The sequence below is a fragment of the Micropterus dolomieu genome, linkage group LG18 (assembly GCF_021292245.1).
Source record: "Micropterus dolomieu isolate WLL.071019.BEF.003 ecotype Adirondacks linkage group LG18, ASM2129224v1, whole genome shotgun sequence".
Lineage (NCBI taxonomy): Eukaryota > Metazoa > Chordata > Actinopteri > Centrarchiformes > Centrarchidae > Micropterus > Micropterus dolomieu.
Genome location: NC_060167.1, coordinates 7,464,890 through 7,471,826, shown reverse-complemented (window position 1 = coordinate 7,471,826; position 6,937 = coordinate 7,464,890). Strand labels below are relative to the sequence as shown.

The following is a 6,937-nucleotide window of genomic DNA, read 5'->3' as shown; positions in this document are numbered from 1 at the left end:
CACACACACACACACACACACACACACACACACACACACACACACACACACACACACCCCACTACTTTATGGTCAACATCGATGACATTAAGTCTCCGTAAGCCTTTGCTGGCCTTTCTAACAGCTTGCCGCAACGTTCACTACTCACTGTCCTTTGACAGTGGTCAAAGGGTGGGAGTGATTATGCTCTTCTAATGTCAAGTCTGTCATGTCTTTTGTTTTAGTAGTATTTAACCTTAGAAAATGATTACTACACCAGTGTTCAAACACATCAATAACAGGCCCATGAGATGTCTCTCCATCTTGGATCAGACTGATGATGACAGTGTAAATCAACAAATTTAAGGATGTGTCCATCACTATACTGACTCCTACAATAGTTGGTATAGAGGATGTAGAGTGAAAGGAAAAAATCTTTGTGGTGCTCCAGTGGAAGATAGGCACTGCTGTGGAAAGGCACCATTAAATCAACACTGTGGTGCATACATGTCAGGCAATCCACAATGCACCTAACAGCTCTTTGGCTTTTCCTCTCTCCTTTATTGAGGTACATACCTTTGTTGTGCATGTAATAGGTTTGCAGGGTGAAAAAGCCCAAAGTCCACCCAAAGGGAGTTCCCATCTCCCACTGACCCAAACATGACCAGACGAAACCGGTGTAGACGAAAGATGAGATATAGGTTCTAACTAAAAACACTAAACTAGAAACTGAAGTAACACACTCAACACTCTCTCTATTCCGAGAGAGTCTGCGAGCCCACAGCTCCACCCTGCTGCTCCCGAACACCGCCATGTGACCCGCTGGTTGGCGGCCACACAGGCTGGTCTCTCAAGATCAGCCTCAAACACTGGCCTCTCAAGACTGGCCCCACAAGCCCCATTGCTGCTCTCTCATTGTTCTCTTATCCTTTAGGTACTGATTGGGGAATCACGGGCAGCTGCTGCCAATCACTAGTTGCAGCTGTGAGGCAGGAGCGGGGAAGGACCTGGAGAACTACAGGAGAAGGAGAAGCACACAAAACAAAACACAGGACACACGGCTCTAAGGCCGTAACATACATGCATTTAGATTTCAGGTATCTCATGTTTTTTGAGATTTGTAATCCACATCATTGAATTTGTTGTGTTTTATCCAATACAGTTTTCACAGTATTTGGCTCACTAAAAAGCTGTGCACCTACACGCATAGTGAGGGCAGAAGATAGAGGGAGGAACAGTTTGGGGAAAATTACATGGAAAATAAAATCAATTACTTATTACTTGTTAATCATTAAAAATTAATTACATTACAAATTAATAAAACAGCTAGTTAGTCACATCACTTGTTAATTACCTTCTGTTATTCAGCACAGCTTCACTCCAAAGCGTCCACGTCCACGCATCCCAGTATTTAACGTGTGAAGAAATATAAGACGACACAGTATAGTTTACCAAGCAGCCAACCTAATATTACAGTGTGGAGGCATTTTACAAAACTGACCATCAACAGCTAGCTTAGCTTTTTGTGTTTTAATTTTTATTGTATACTTTTCTCACAGTCTCTTTTGTTCCTCGTCTAAGTAATTTGTAACTATGCTAACAAAAATGTACAAAAGCTTACTGATATTAAAGTCATTATTTCATCTCCAGCTTGTTTCATGGAGACCACTTAGCTCATGTAGCAATCAATTCAGGTGCACCACTGCCTGTCACTTAGAAGCTAGTCCTACTCTCCCACACACACACAAACAGAAGACATACCTGTGGACAAGTGGGACTGCCTTTGTGTTACATTTGCATGTTAACATCTCCACCTTTTTATCTGTAATTAGCCGTGCAGTCCCAGTGGCAGAGCTAATCCTCCAGGAGAGAGAATGGAGCTATCAGGTAGTCAAGTTCTGCACTTCAAAAAAATCTTCATGTAAAACAAGTAATTTAATCTTTTACCAAATTACTTCAGGTAGAAATGTGAAGATAAGTGTGAGGATTTAAAGTGCCTGCCAGTGTCACGAAGATAAATTAGATAATTTAAACTAATTTAAAAGGTGCATGTGTGGATCATTTTTAACCACAAGTAGGCTATGTAATTGTACTTGGTATAATTAAGTTCAGAAAATGAAATCATGACAGAGATGACTGGTCACCTCTGTCTCATAAAAGAGGTGTTGATAACTTATTTTTCTCCAAACTAGAGACCATATATGTCTCATAAACACTGCCCTTCCTTTCCATCCTTCCTCCCAGGAGAGAAACGTGTCAAAGTCCTTTCACTCTTTGCACTATTGATTTTAAAATGCTTCACAGAGCACCTTTAATTTGAACCAGCAATGATTGTTTACTTTGTATCTCTATTGGACTTTGTAGGTTGCCAGATTAGCTAACAACTTTAGTCCTCATATGTCTTTCCAGCACTTTGGTGCTAGAAATTGAAAAAAATGTACATTTGGTGTCAACGATCATGGTCTCTTGGCCTCGAACTATAAACTTCTGGCCTGATTTCAATCAAATCTGCACAGAGCAGATGGAATAAAAGTCCCTTGCTTTGATAAGTTTAGACCATATGGCCTGGAAAACATCTGCAGGTAGATGAACAGGTTGTGTCATAGGTAATATTATTGTAATCACAAACTTAATAATTAACTATGGACTCTTGTTCTATCAGATTTTTGCTCCTTTGTATTTATTGTGATGTATTCCAGTGATGGAGAGTAGTTTTGTCCTCAACCACAGGTGTAGCTTGTACTTCCTTTAGTTAAAGTCAACCAAAATCTTAATCATCACCCTCCTGATTGGTTCAGTACTGATGTAAGAAGAATATATGCAGACTGAAATCACCTGTGTGTGTGTGTGTATTGTTTTCCATGTGTAGTGTTATTTAACATTTGCCTGCTAAAAGACTAGTGAGGATCTCGATGAGATCAAAATGTTCTCCAGACACAGTGTGCATATCCTGTTTTCCATTTAATGGCTGTAATGACATGTTTGAAATTGACCTTCATTGTACCACAGGGGTCAACCCTATTGAAATAGTGACTCCAGTCGCTACATTGCAGCCTCTATAGAGACTACTCGCTATCATGTCGAGTACCCACAGTTAAGGTCATGTTTTTTGTTTCCTTGTCTGTAGCCACTATCTGTTTTGTGTGGGTTACTCATCTTGTGTCTCGCTTCAGGTCTTTGTCTGCCTCCCCTCTATGTGTGATTACCTGTTCCCACCCTAATGTGCTCCCATGTCTCATTGTCTCCCTGGCACTAGTGTATAAACCACTCCTCACTGATGTCTTTGCCAGATTGACTTGTTACCTGGTGACAGAGTTCAAGCTGTTTCCTAGTGGTTTTTCTACTGAGAGTTTCAACCAAAGCCTTGCCTTTTGACCCTGATTCCAGTCTAGTATTTTCAGTACCTTCGCCTGATTCTTTGTGCACCTTGTCCAATAAATCTATTGTTTGAACTACCTGGAGTTGAGCTTCTGTGAGTCCATTATCATTGTGTGTAGCCCTGATACTGGCAGGGCTTTGTAAATTTAAACTTGTGTTCACTTGTGCTATTACATCTCCAAAAACAAATTCAGGCAGTCAGAATATCTGACAGGTTTTAAAAAATATGACTTTATTTGGAGGTCAAACTAAAAGTGCACCTGAAATATCAATAATAATCCCTCAATGCACAAGAAAACTATAATAAAAATCTGTTACAAAAACAGCTTACAGTGTTAGTAAAGTGAGTGACTGATGATGGAAGTGAGAACTGGGGCACTTTAAATCTCAAAATGCTTTGCTCCAGTTTGCAATGGTTTCTGGGCTAAATGATGTTTCCTCAAAACAGTGTGCAATGGTACAAAACAGGCTTTGAGGTATGTTTACTCTCATTTGGTGAGTGTGTCAGCATGTAGTGAACCTACGTATTATTGGTTAATAAGGTTATGAATAATAATATTTGGAAATATTAATTAATAAAACTCTCGTTTTGTGGCACCACCTGAAATTCCGTTCGCCTAAGGCCTTCAGGAAGCCTTAAGTATGGTTTTTAATAATTACACAATTATTCACTAGTGATCAGTTAGTTAGTAATTGCTTAATCATTTTAAATCAATTTTTAATCAATCAGTCAGTCTCATATCAAGTCGTGAATCCTCCGTCCAGTGACTTGGATTTAAACAGTACACACACACCGTTCCTGTGATTAAGGTGAAATTTATTAACTAACTAAAGTGAATACAAGTGAGCTTAAATATATCAAAGAAATAAAACAATGACTAAACAAACAGAATGCAATCACTGAGAATGATGGAGTTCAATGTGAATTTATTTGGTCTATTGTGGAAGGATTTGAGTCTAAGAGAGAAAGAGAACGCAAGTTATGATAATAATTAAGTTCAATTTTTTAGTTTTAGGCTACAGGATTAAAGATTAAAGCTAAAGGATTAAAAATAGTAATGGACATCAACTGACCACAGAATGCATTGTTTGCCTTACTGCGTTTTGTCAGCCTTTATGCTGGTCGAGTGGCCCCACGCTAGCTGCTTGACTCCTGGCTTTTTGCTAGCGATTATTCCGGGGGTCCGTCCGCTTCGGCTGGTGGTGAAGAAAACACTTGCAGTGATAGGGCCGTCCATTCAGCCTGGCAGATAACCCTGGCTCGGTTCGTCGGTTTGATGTCCTCTGGATTACTGCTGGCGTAACGGACCCACGTGGCTGGGTCTGAACTTTGGTGAGAGCAGTAGAAGTTAATTCGACTAAAATAAAGGTTAAAGTGAACTTGGTTGTTCCTGAATTCAACGTTGCGTGGCTTAATAACTTTAACAAAACAAAAGAAAAGAAAAGATAAATTCAACGAAGGTTCGGGTGAATATGGATAAGTACGTTGCTGGAAGAAAATTTCACAGACAATGGCGTGCGGAACTCTTGTCGTTGGCGTTGCTTGGACACGGAGCACATTCTGTAAGTGTGCAGAGAGTTAAGAGCAAGAAGAGAGCGAGCGCATTGTTGTGAATTATTTTGGAGCATTATAGCCTAAATTGTTATCATTAATTACTAGAGCAATGGTGGTCTACATTGTCATCATTTAAAGTTTTATTTTATTGTGTAAAGTTAGGATCACAGTGTTAAAACTCTATAGCTCTGTGTATGTGCTCCTTTCTGTATCTAACTACACAGGCTCAGCAGTAGCACATATGTGTGTGTGTGTGTGAGCACACTTGCTTTGGGAGCAAAGGGAGGGAGCACAGTAAGATAGAATCAAAAACACTTCCAAAGGAAAACATAGAAGCAGATTTTGTGAAAATTGTATTACAAAACATACATCAATATAGTCCATCACAGTAAGAATGTCCTGTTTCTAGCTCGGAGCACAAACAACACCAGTTTATTCCACAAAAGTCAGGTTATGGATGAAATGGCATGATCAAGCGGAGTGCATGCAAAGGACACAGAGAGGAGGAGCAGGCAGTCAGATCAAGAGATGATGTGAAGCCAAGAAACTATAAAAGGAGGTGAAAGTCAGTCGTTACATGGTTTTCATGTCAACTCGGGTCTCTGTTCTGGTAACAGAGGGGCTCTATTTTGCATCGATCTCTGACACACTCCGGTGGAACTTTTGTATTCTAATTGGTGTCTGTTTTTGTTGATAATAAAAATGTTGGTAAAAGTTCAAGCTTTCTTATCTGGCCCAAGTCTTGAATTTTTACACAACAGCATGTTTTGTCTCCTGGGGCGTAACCTCAAGTGGAGGGCTTCCCCTCTCCTCAGATTTCTGTGTCTTAAATTTAACATGTATTTGCGCGTTTTTAATGAAATACCGTCCACAATGAAACCTTAAATGTCATAAACAGTTATACCGTTCTTAGTTTTAAGCATTTGATAAAAGGAAAAGAAAATTTAATTAATCGTCGTAACGATTGAAAATGGTTCGGTCAAGCAACATTTTCAGGATCACAGCAGATGAAAGAAACTTAATTAACCACTTCCTGGATAATATTGGTTGTTAAACGTTCTTACTTATAGAATAGAGAATATATAAGCAAGTTATACGAAGATGGTATCAGATTATAAACAATAAAACAGTAATACATTAAACTGAAGGAGATGCATTAACAGTGACATGCAATACTTCTTTTGTCCTCTGGGGAGGATACTGGTTCCAAGACAGGACAAAAGATCCTCTGATTATTTACTTATAGTTAACTCAATCCTTGGTTCAGGAGCTAGGATAATTGGTTATTTAACACATGATAATATTTCTGTATAATATCATTTCTAAGAGAGTATATAAAGGTGCTGGGAACAAACTATTAGTTAGAACATAGATTAAATGCAGAAATGTCGGCATGCATTGATGAAGATTCAAAAGCACGGCAAAATTAACTTATTTATGATTCCTTCTTTCCAACATATTTTTTTAATTCAATTAACATCAAAAAGGGGCGGCTGTGGCTCAGGAGGTAGAGCGGGTTGGCTGTTAATCGGAAGGTCGGCGGTTCGATCCCTGGCTCCCTGGTTGCGTGTCGAAGTGTCCTTGGGCAAGATACTGAACCCCGATTTGCCCCTGGCGGCTATTCCGCCAGTGTATGAATGAGTGTGAATGTTAGTTTCTGTTTGAGCACTTAGGCTCAGGGTATGAATGTGTGTGACTGGTGAATGCAGATGTAGTGTAAAAGCGCTTTGAGTGGTCGAAAAGACTAGAAAGGCGCTATACAAGTACGGAGCATTTACATTTCAATTCAATTTTATTTATATAGCGCCAAATCACAACAACAGTTATCTCACAGCGCTTTTCATAAAAGAGCAGGTCTAGACCGTACTCTGTGATGATATTTACAGAAGCCCAACAGTTCCCACCAAGAGCAAGCACTAGGCGACAGAGGCAAGGAAAAACTTCCTTTTAAGAGGCAGAAACCTCGAGCAGAACCATGGCTCAGGGTGGGCGGCCATCTGCCTCGACCGGTTGGGGTGAGAGAGA

At 39.8% G+C, this 6,937-nt stretch overlaps 1 long non-coding RNA gene across 1 annotated transcript in view; it reads left to right on the top strand.

Moving 5' to 3' along the window:
• The window catches only part of LOC123956492, a 4,781-nt gene extending 1,346 nt beyond the window's left edge, over positions 1–3,435 (top strand). The window contains exon 3 of the long non-coding RNA XR_006821553.1: positions 914–3,435. This is a non-coding gene — a long non-coding RNA (uncharacterized LOC123956492). The remainder of the gene's footprint in view (positions 1–913) is intronic.
• The last annotated feature ends 3,502 nt before the right edge of the window (positions 3,436–6,937 follow it).